Source organism: Rhinatrema bivittatum, chromosome 8 (assembly GCF_901001135.1).
Source record: "Rhinatrema bivittatum chromosome 8, aRhiBiv1.1, whole genome shotgun sequence".
Lineage (NCBI taxonomy): Eukaryota > Metazoa > Chordata > Amphibia > Gymnophiona > Rhinatrematidae > Rhinatrema > Rhinatrema bivittatum.
In genome coordinates, this window is record NC_042622.1 from 206,770,327 (window position 1) to 206,782,474 (window position 12,148).

Genomic DNA, 12,148 nt, shown 5'->3' on the forward strand with positions numbered 1-12,148 from the left:
CAAAGAGGTGAGCAAAGAAATCAGGACAGCAAACGCAAGCATGGAAACATTGCTAAAGAGGTAAAATGAGGTGACAAGATCTTATTTTTAGATATGCCAGAAAAAGTAGGAAGGCCAGAGGTGGACTTGAAAGACTGGACGGTGATAAGGAGCAACGGCATGGACAATGAACAAGAAGAAATGTTAAACAAACATTTCTGTTCGGAGTTCGCTGAAGATGACCTTGAAGGAGGACTGCTGGTGGTTGGGAAGGGTAGATGCCACACCATTTACAGAAGAGATTGTACGGAACTAGCAAAACTGAGAACGGACAAGGCCATGGGGCTGGATGAGAAACATCCTAAGAAAGCTCAGAAATGTTCTGGTGGCTCCATTGAAGGACCTGTTCAATAGATCTAAGAACATAAGAACATAAGAAATTGCCATGCTGGGTCAGACCAAGGGTCTATCAAGCCCAGCATCCAGTTTCCAACAGAGGCCAAACCAGGCCACAAGAACCTGGCAAGTACCCAAACACTAAGAAGATCCCATGCTACTGATGCAATTAATAGCAGTGGCTATTCCCTAAGTAAACTTGATTAATAGCCGTTAATGGACTTCTCCTCCAAGAACTTAACCAAACCTTTTTTGAACCCGGCTACACTAACTGCACTAACCACATCCTCTGGCAACAAATTCCAGAGCTTTATTGTGCATTGAATGAAAAATAATGTCCCCCCTAGTCCTTCTATTATTCAAAAGTGTAAATAACCGACTCACATCCACTCATTCAAGACCTCATATAGTCCCTCTTTACAAAAGCGGTAGTAGAGAGAAGGCTGGAAACTATAGGCTAGGTACCTTCATGGTGGGAAAATTAATGGAGACTGCTAAAGGAAAGGAGAATGAACTATCTAGTGGATTGCAGGGTTAAACAAACCTGACTGATTTTTTTGATTGGGTGAGTAGAAAATTAAATCAAGGTCTTGCGTGGGATGTGGTTTACTTGGATTTCAATAAAGCTTTTGATACTGCCCCTCCTAGAAGCAGCCTGGGAGGGAGTCCCAAGGCGGTGAACTGGATTACAAATTGGTTGAGTAATAGGTGACAGAGGACAGTGGTAAATAGAATTCATTCTAAGGAGAGAAAGGTAATTAGTGGAGTGCCTCAGGGATCAGTCGTAGGGCCAGATCTGATCAATATCTTTGTGAGCAATATTGCATAGGGGTTAGAAGGAAAGGTTTGTCTTTTTGCAAACGACACTAGGATCTGCAACAGAATGGACACCCTGAGGGAATTGACAGAATGAGAAATGATCTATGAAAGCTTGAGGAGCGGTTAAATGCTTGGCAGTTAAGATTAAATGTAAAAACTAAAAGATGCAGATTCATGCATTTTGAGGTGCAGAAATCCAAAAGAGTTGTACATGGTGGTAGGTAGGAGGCTGACATGCATCGACCAGGAAAAGGACCTCGGAATGACAGTGCCTGATGATAACAAGGTGGCAAAACAGTGTAATAAGTTGTTGCCTAGAGCCAGAGGGCTGCAAAGAGACATAACCATCAGAAAAAAAAGGCTATAATACCCCGTTGCAGGTCGTTGGAGAATCCTTACTTAGAATACTGCATTCAGTTCTGGAGGCCATATCTTAGAAAGGATAGAGACTTTCCAGAGAAAGGCAACCAAAATGTTATGGGGTCTGCACAAAAAGCCATATGAAATGATACTTGAGGACTTAAATGCTGTTCTCTCCAAGCTGTTCATGTGTGCATGCACACAGGTCATAAACCTTGTGTGCACAGAAAAACAGTGTGGACAAGAAATCCTCATATTTACAACATACTGGCTCGTAACGCACAAATTTTTACTCAGCTTAAAAAAGTTGCACAAAAGAAAATTTGTTTGCATGTAGTCTTTCAAAAATTAGAGGGAACATTGGACTTAAATATGCATACTTGGGAGGAGAGGAGAGACAGCGGGGATATCATAGACATTTAAATGTATTAATAATGCATAAGCAGCAAACATTTCCCAATGGAAAGGAAGCTGTAAGAACTAGGGACCATGACATGAAGCATAGGGGGAGGGGGGATAGACCCAAACAACATTATGAAATATGTTTTCATGGAAAGGGTGGTGGAGGTGATGGAGGCAAAAATGGACTTCAAAAAGGAGTGAGATAAACGCAGAGGATCCATAGTAGCAAAACAATGATAATGAAGCACTGGGATAGCCCCCGCAGAGCCCCAGATACATCCCTAAACAGAAGTGACTGGGGGAGATCTGCACAAAGCGGCATTCACAACCCTAAACACCTTGCTGGGCAGATGGGATGGATCCTTTTGATCTTCATCTGCTTTCATTTACTATGTGGGCATATTTTAAATTATAAACCATCCATAGAACTGCACATTTTAGTCTCAGAACTGCATACACCTTATGGCAGATTCTGCTTTCATAGTGCTGAGAACCAACGACATTGTTTAATGGCTTGAATATAACCTCTCTAAATGTTCCTGGATAATTTGGGTGTAATATGTCAGAAGGGGTCTCAGTGTACTTCAAGGAGAAGAAAGTTCTAAAGCTAGAAAGGAAACTAAGGTGGTTAAAGGTAGCCAAGGAGCATGGTGTGGCATGGAGTATTATTAAAAGTGAGGGCTGAGAAAAAATCGTTGCAAGGCGGAAAGATGAGGCAAGATGGCGGCATAGACGGAGGCGTGGACGCTGGTCTCTTTTAAGCTGTTCGTTTTTCTGATTTTCTGCGAGATTATGCCACCGAAGCGAAAGGGGAAGGTGAGGATTTTTCCCTCACTACCCCTTCAATCTCCGATACAGCAAGAGATCACGCGGTTTATGCTCTCCCCTGCATTATACCCGGGAGCCAAGGATCCTAGCCAGCCGGGCGTTTTGAGAGGACAGTCCAACCAAGTAGAGGAGGCGTCACTGAGCCCAGACCGAAGACCACCTCCGGCGCAGAGGGCGGGAGAACAATGCCCAGGAAGCGCTACAGAGGAGGTAACTCCTACCGGGTCAGAGTCTTTGACCCGAGCAGACGTGGAGGAGAATCTAACCGCGGCGGCACTGAGACTGGAGCCAGAGGAGGAGGAGTTGGATCTGGATCGGATCGACGGTGCGACCGGGGGAATAGACCCGTCTGATGGTGGTGAGTCCCTGGACATTGCAACCCGACCTGCCGTGGTCACATTAGAACTAATGTGGGATTTAATGGCTGAAATGTCGACAAATATTAAGAGACTTGAGAGAAAAATGGATAGAAATAGTGGGAAAAGTCAACAGGAAATTCATTTACTTAACAAATCTATCAAGAAATCGGAGGAGAGGATCAAAGCCTTGGAAGAGACAGAGAAAAAGAACACAGAGTTCCATGCCGCGGTGGTGAAAGATAGAGCTCTACTAGCAAGGCGAATAGAAAACTTTGAGAACAATTCAAAACGTTTAAATTTGCGTCTCCTAAATTTTCCTAGAATTGTGGGGGAAGTACCTTTGGGAACTTTCTTCAAATTTCTTAAAGAAGTGTTGGGTTATTTGGAAAATGATTTACCTAATATAAATGTTTGTTACTTCCTGCCAAAAAGAATTTCTAATTTAAATACACCTGATTTACCTTTCCAGGGAAATCTTACAGAGTTTCTAGAAAATTCTAATCAAGTGATTGATAGGGGAACTCTAATAGTTACGTTTATAAATTACTTAGACCTGAATAAGGTTATGAAGAAATATTTCTCTAAGTACCCAGTCACACTATATGATAAAAATGTTAAGATTTTCCCAGATCTTGCTTTAACGACCCAAATGCGGAGAAAAGAGTTTTTAGCTCTCCGCCAAGAGGTTGTATCCTTAGGGTATTCATTTACACTAAGGTTCCCATGCAGATGTTTGTTAAAAAAGAATCAGGAGACATTTGTTTTTCTCATTTCAGAACATTTGAAAAGTTTTATTGAGCAAAGGAAATTAGTCACTTCATCCCCATTATCTAATTAAAAACTAGAGAATAATGCAGGAATAATCTATGTTATTGCTTTCTTTTTTTTTCTTTTTTTCATGGATTAGACTCCCTGTATTAACCTAAATGCCTTTCTCATCTTTAATTGTGATATCACTATATTACTTTGAATATATAAGTGAAAAGTATTGAGCTGATTGAATTTCTTGTGCTATGGAAAACAAGATAATTCTGACTAGTATGATATGTTAGCTAAATTTTCTCTATGGTCACGATTTGTTTTTGTGATTACACTTATATTGTTATGATGGTGTGTATTGAAAATGATAAATATAAAAAAAAAAAAAAAAGTGAGGGCTGAGAAAAAGTCGATATTGTGCTGCAAACAGAAGGCCAGATACTGTACATGCAAGACTTTGAAAGCCTGAATTTGATGCAGAAGAGGACAAAGTGAATGGAAGAATGTTATTGGGGGAGAGGGATTGGGTAGACATATTTGCCATAAAGATGATTATTGCCATTTCATTCTGGTGGGAGGTGAGGTGAGAGATGAGGAGACCAAGGAGAAGTAACAAAAGGGATGATTCAGGGCAAGGTGCAGGTACTCGATTGTAAACAGAAAGGAAGCGATGAATGTTATGAAAGAAAAGCAGTCCAATTAGCCTTTGACTAATTATCAGGGCCAGTGCAAGGGTATTAGTCCTCCTCACCCTCTCTCTTTCATGGCACTCTCCACTCACAATTAAAAATTATGTATTTATAATAGATTTTACATGAAAAAAAAAAGAACATTCAAAGCCTTCTGAGGTAAAAATATCACAACATGTGTATTATATTTACATGCACTGCTATGGTGCCAACCAGAAAATCCTTAAAAAAAAAAAAGCAATAAAGAGATTTGGAATCCATATGGTTTTAGACCTACTGCAATGCATTTTGGATGTGGGCTAGGTCTTCAGAAAGCCATGAATAACGTGAATTACAATTGCAATATAGTAAACCTCCCATATCCAAACAGCACTAACTGCCAACACATAAACAGTAACAACCCTACCTATGAAAAGTCAACATTGAAAGCCTAGTATAATATTTGCTAACATCAATACCACCTCCTATTAGAAAAACAGAATAAGCCAGGATGCCTCATAAATCATGAAACAAAACATCAAATAACATAAGAAATATAAAACAATCATAATACTAAAACAATACTAATAAAAAGAATGCATATTTCCAAACTGCTGACAAATAGAGCATTTATTAATTAAAAACTCAAATCATTGTTTTTCAAAATTTCCCAAACACCAATAAAATATTTAAAAACAGACACATAAAATAACTACCAATAATTAAAATTAAGGATTAAAAAAAATCCCCTTTTCTCCATATCTTGAAACATTTGATTTCCAGTGACTCAGAGTGTCGTGGTTTAGTGGGCAATGGGAGTGGGAGCACACAAACTTTCCCCTCTCTCATATATACACACACTCTTTCTCTTTTATACCTTCCCTCTCACACAGGCTGGGCCTCCTTCTCTTTTCTTCGACCACTGCTAGTGCTCTTGCAGGGCCTCTCCCTTCTTTTCTTTGGTCACTGACAGGAAGGTCTCCACCTTGTCCCTGCTGGATCTCTCTATTCTCTTCTTTGGCCGCACTGGTGATTTTGTGGTCCCCCAACAGGTTAGCACTCGATGTGACTGCCTAATAGAAGTGCTGGCCCTGCTAGTTATAGATGAGTTGAATAGAGGCAGTAGATACTAATATCTATCCAGCATTTTCTAAAAGACCACTTAAATTCTGTTTTTAACTTTCCTGATCTTTCTTTAAAATAAGATGTATTTATTTAAAAACTTTTCTATACCGTCACTAAGTTAGGTACCATCATAACAGTTTACAATAAGGCACAAATATTAATATTGGAACAGATAATGAATTCTATCACTATACATGTGCCAAGACTTTACGGTAACAAAGTAGTTATAAAAACTCATAATTGGATGTGTTATGTTATGTCCGTTTATTTTGAGCGGGAATAAAAGAGAATCTATGTCATCTTATTCTAGAAATTTGAGATTAAAGATTAAAATAGAATATGTACCCGTGTTGGATTTGGGTAGTGTGTTAGGGTGTGCTGCCAATCGCTTTTCTTTTTCCCAGTGTTCTACTCTCCTTTCTCTTTGTTGTATGCCTGTTTAAATAACCATGTTTTTAAATGTTTTCTGAAGGTTTTGATGCCTCTTTGTAAGCGGATTTTGATGTCTCTTTGTAAGCGGATCTCGACGGGCATGGAGTTCCATAGCATAGGACCTGCTAAGGATGCGTGAATATTTCAAGGTGCCAGCTTTCCTTCTTTGCTACAGAAGTTCTCATATGGCTACAACCACGAGAAGATGGAGACAAAAAAGGTAGCGGAGTTAAAAAAAAAAGTGAGGCATGAGCACAAGGAATCCACAGTGACAAGTGGATGGAAATGAAGTATTTTGGTAATGGGCTAACCTGCACAGATTGGCATTTGCAACCCAAAAAACAGCAGGTTGTTTATGACTCCATCAAGCTCAAAGAAAGCATGGACACCAACAGTATATTGCCCATAATGGACATGGCCATACTTGGGACAGATGTGAAAGGAGGCTTGACCCAAAGGGGGGGGGGGGATTACTGATATTAGGCTTCATTTTGGAATTTTACATGCATAACTATCTAGAAAGGATGAATCTCAACTGGATGGGCCATTTTGATCTACATCTTGTCATCATTTACTATATTATTATGACTACTGGCCAATAGCAGGGCAGCTTTCAAATACTCACTGTGAACCCATGGCAGGATAGCTTTAAAAACCCTTGTTGACATTACAGCGTTCTCTGAATTCCCTGAGACTAAAGTCTCTGCTTTTCTTCTTTAGTGAAAGATGATGTACATACGTTGCTCTGTTTCAAACTATATAATCAGGGACATATAGGCACTAAGGGAGGGCCAAGCAGCTTGTTGATATCACAATGTGTTCTGACCTCCCTGAGATTACAACTGTACTGAACTGTTTTTCTATAGGAAACAAAGGTAAAGAAACAAACAGCAATTGTGTGTGTGTGAGACAGAGAGAGAGAAGGAGGAGACCCAAGGACCAGAAAACCTGAGCCGGGAATGGAACCCATTTCTCTCTGGAGAGCAGTGCATGGCATTGCTGCTGAGCTAATGGGCCTACTGGACACAAGGCTTTGTAGTACGAGGGAAAGTTGTGCAGGTGAAGCTGTTCTCCATGGAAAAAATAGATGGGGAATTCTGCTCACCTCATATGGTTATGTCTGAGGGCCTTAATAGTAACTGGTAAGGAACCTTTTCACCTCAGCATAGAACTAGGAAGGGGGGGGGGGAGGGAGTGTGTCACCCATTGGAATTAGAAGAGATTGAAGCTTAAGAGGAATGGCTTCTTTATGCAAAAAAATGGTTAATCTAAGGTGTTAGTTCCAAATAAGGCAACCTTAGCCACTTTGGCAATGAAGCTGTATGTGTGTCTGAAGGTCAGTGGTACTAAGTATTCAGATTTCTTGAGATTAGAATTGATACTGTAGATACTTAATACTGTAATTAATACTGTAGATACTAATTAATACTGTAGATATTTATTCATCAATCAACCCAAATGGCTACGCAATGCTACCCATTGTTTATCAATGTCACTCAATGTTTCTAATGTCATTCAATGTTACTAACATTTCTAATGCTTCCATTGTTAACCAATGTTAATTAGTTTCCCTGATGTTTTAATGTAAATCGTTGTTACAATTGTAAACCAGAGTGAAGGATGACACCAAACTTCAGTATGTAAAAACATTCAAATAAAATAAATAAATATTTGATCAATAATTGATTGCCTTAAGACCAGATAAGAACTGTTTAACTTACAGAACATAATTAATTAAAGCTTTTCAAGGCATGATGCTTTTTCAGGATCCTCATCATATAGATAACTGTCCCAGGGCTATGTGCAATAATTATTTTCCACATAGTCACAAAATGGGAGAAAACTCGTAGTGCATCTGACCCTAAATGTTAGATTGTGATATGCTTATGTCAACTATGTAACGGAATTACTTTCTAAATATGTGAGCATCCTGCTTAACAGTTCCTTCTTTTAAAACAGCCAGTCCCCTTCTCATGCAAGAAGCTATTTGTAGAAAAGTCTGGTTAGCCAGTAAGACAACTAACAACTGTCATACTTAATAAAGAAGTCTCACTGTTACCCATTCTCTGACTCATAGAATCAGTTCCAGAACCCAGTCCTGGCACTAGCACATAGCCTTACCAGCATCATTCTTCCATCATGCTTGGACACATTCTCACATGCACTGGATTAAAATGGTTTTTTTTGGATGCAATGAGAGAGCCTGGAAACTCCTGCAATTAAGGGAGCAAGTTTATCTGCTGTACCTGCTTTTTTTTAGCATGATAAAAGGTAAATGAGCTAATGCTGGTGATTTTGAGCGAGGTTACACATATGTGTAGAAAAGTGTGATTGCTATATGGTAACCTACCCAGAAAAGACCCTGCACACATCTTTGTATTGCAGGAATATTGCCATTGGTCTTCCATTGCTGTAAACCGAGTGAAAGTTTCCTTCTACGCATTGAATTCTTTACCCTATAACACTAAAATCAATTCACTTTCCACTACAGCTTTTCAGGGCCTTTTTCCACAAAATTCCTTACAGTTTCCTTAGCAAAGAGTTGCACTGTGTTATCCTAATGCATTGATCATCTTAACTAATATCATGCCCTACATAATAAATGTAAATCACCATAAAAGTGCTATTTACAGATTGCCAGTTTTTATGACACTTACATTATCTAAACTGTACTTCTTTGCCTTCTTCCACTGTATCCACAGATAGGGTGATCACATTCGCAAATGATTTTCAATAAAATCATTGGCTGCACTTTATTTTTGATGTGCAGAGTTCAAATAGCCATAAAGGTCCTGGCGAAAACTGAAATCATTGTGGGTTGCAATACCTTTTATTGGAGTAATAATGATGTAAGCTGCATGACCCTCTTCACTCTTAAAGAAAGGAAAAATGCTTCAAGAGTCACTGTATCTGAGCCCTAGGACACGAGAGATTCCCATTGCCATAGCAGATGGATCAAATTGGCCTACCTGATCTGTCCAGTTTTTCCAGGCTGCATTGCTTTAGCTAAAGACATCTTCCAGCTTTCAAGTTTGACTGCCTGCACGATAGAGCTCCTTACCCAACTCAGGTGTTGTTGGTCTGAACCAACAACAAATTCCCTTAAATCAGCACCTAGCACCCTTAACATGTCTTGTCTTTTATCCAATCTCTGAACCCTGTGTTAGCACTGACCTTTATAACTATCTCACATACTCATAAATATAGATTTCAACTACCTCTGCAAGTAGGTTATTCTAGGCATCTACACTGTGTCACTAATTTTTGAGCTTTGGGATATGAGACTCCCCCTCTAGGCCATATTCCCACTTGAAATCTTACAGCTAAGCTAATTTAGTATAGGAGTGATTTATTCTGGGGGCTGCTTGCATCTGTATTCTGAGATAGGAAAGATTCTTCGAGGTAATTGAAGATTAGCTCAAGGATAGGCCCGATTCCTCCTGGGGGAGTAGTTTTCAGTCTAGTTCTAGATGTCCTCCAGTAGATATATATGTTTGTCAGGATAGCCTTTTAAGATGGAATTGAGAATTATAGCTAGTGAGTCACTGTGGGTAACCTCTGCAGAGGATACACTAGAAACCTCACATTTTTTAAGCCCTTCAGGTTATTAGCATATTTACTCTGGCTTTTTTTTTTTTTTTAAGTCATTTTCCTGATTTTCTCAATACTCAAAGTTTGAGGTTTAAAACAGAAATTTTGGTGTCTACTGGTGTCTTGTAATAGGTTCAGCTGAATCAGGGAGGAAATCATTACATAACACTGAGCCAACGGGGCTCCCAACTGCCGCTCTCGCAGGGCTGCCCACTTCTGCTTGCCAGTTCACAGAAGTACAACCTGCAAGTCCCAGGACCTCAGGATACAAGAACCACATTTCCAAGTCTACAATGAGAGTGGAAATCAAACTTGAATGAATATCCATAATAGCTATATCTATCCTCATTATAAACATATATGAAAAAAAAGTCAGCAAATCATGTCAGTACCTCTCATTTTGTAAAGAAATGTTATGTCTAGCAAAGAACATTCTCTCACATTTTAAACAACTCAGCATTCGGCCTGTAGTAATGTTCAAGTAGGGAACAGTAAAATAAATAGGGGTAAACAATTGTTGAAATTTACAAATTTTCCCAAACGTTTAAAACATTTTTTAAACATATGTAGTATTTAAACAGCTATTATTATTTTAAACCTCCAAGTATTCATTAAGTTCTTTAACTGTTAATTTCCTTGCAGGTTAGAATATGTCAAATGTATTTTTAATCATCATTAACAAAAGTTACCTCAATTAATTCTGATGGTATGCTAATCCAGGGCCTTATCATCCAAGATTATACTATATATTTCCTAGGATTCTATTGCTTGTGAGAAATCCCCATGCTAGCTATGACCGACATTTCCATTCTCACTGCTAGCTCAGATTTTTTTTTTTAAACTTTTTATTTATAATTCAGAGGCAAGACACACACAGGGCAGAATTAAACAGTGCCTACGAGATGCAAATAAGGTATCAGAACCCCATCCCACCCACAAACCCCCTTAATACAGTGAGTATATTAAAATGAACGGAAAAATTCCAATATTTTTCTCACATTTTTAATAAAGGCAATTTACATTAAAAATCTGAGATGCCAGGTTGGTTTCATGGCTCAGCTGTAGCATTGCTCACTGAGGCCCAGGAGACACTGGTTTTAGACCCCTGTCTGATGGGGCCAATGGAATTTGGTCATGTCACAGAAGTGACATATTTGAGCTCCAGGAGGACTCCCCCTTCTGAATGAAACCTTGTTACCCAAGCAGATCAACTAGTGCAGGTGAGAGGGAATGAAGTAGAAGAAAAACAATGAGCTGCTGTAGATAATCTCAGTTTGGCTACCAGCATCCACAAGTCAATAAGCGCTAAGTAAAACTTATTTTATTGCACAAGAAAGTAATCCTGTGCAGTCTGTGCATGTCATTGCATTGTCCTTTTGTGTAAACTGCATAGAGTAAGTTTTTGTGTAGTAAGGACAAGATTCTTAACAGGTGAGCTAGGATAAGAGATTGGTCAAACGCTTCCCATGTTGGTTTATGTTTGCCAAATATACAAACTTTGATTTTGCTTTCATATTTTTCATAGCCTATATTGACAAATTAAGATCTGTTTCTTGCAAGTTGGAAAGCATGCTAGAAACTCTCCCAGTAATAAAAGCATACAACTGATCTTTCAGGCACACTCCTGCTCTGCAGCCCCAAACTCTTTTCAGGCATGTGCCTTCTCATAAGCAGCAGGTGAGTGTTTAAGTTTGGGAAGGTTATTCAGGTATATGATGACAAAAGAATGGGACCAGCTAGTTTCCAATATGATATCAAAAATGTACTAACTGTGAAATAGTCACAGGTTATACAGACAATAATATTATTTAAAAACCAATCTTTATTAAATTAATGGTCATGAATATGGAAAAATATTTAGTATAGAGACAGAAACCTCAGAACTGGTAAACCTAGTGAATTTTGCACAGGTTTTTAACCAGTAGGTTCAATCACAGATTTCTATGTGTCTCTCTTTTTTTAATTTTTATAAAAATAGTTTCACTTTTTCTTAAAATTCATTCTGAGTTGATATCAAATTCTCATGTTTGGTGAAACTGTTCATATGATGTCAGAGCACTGCTTCCAATGAAGTTAAGCTGATCTGCGCTGTATCTATTTTAATAGCAAAACTTAATTCTGCTTACTTGCTTCTAGCGCAAAACGGTATAATAACCTCTGATCAATTTCTCTATATATGTTTCAACAAGAAAGTATTCTTCACTTGCTTACTAGCTCACATCATAAATTCTTGGAAATAAATGTCCATATAAACTTGTGTGTTGCAGCCCCAAGTTGGTATGTTCAAAAAGACAAGACAATTCTCATAATTCTTTGTCTTAACAATGTTGCACGTATCTTTTATGTTTAAACGTTTTTATTGGGTTTTATAAAGAAAACAATACTATACAGGAGAGAGTAGACTCAGATCTCCCTCCGCAAACAAAACCC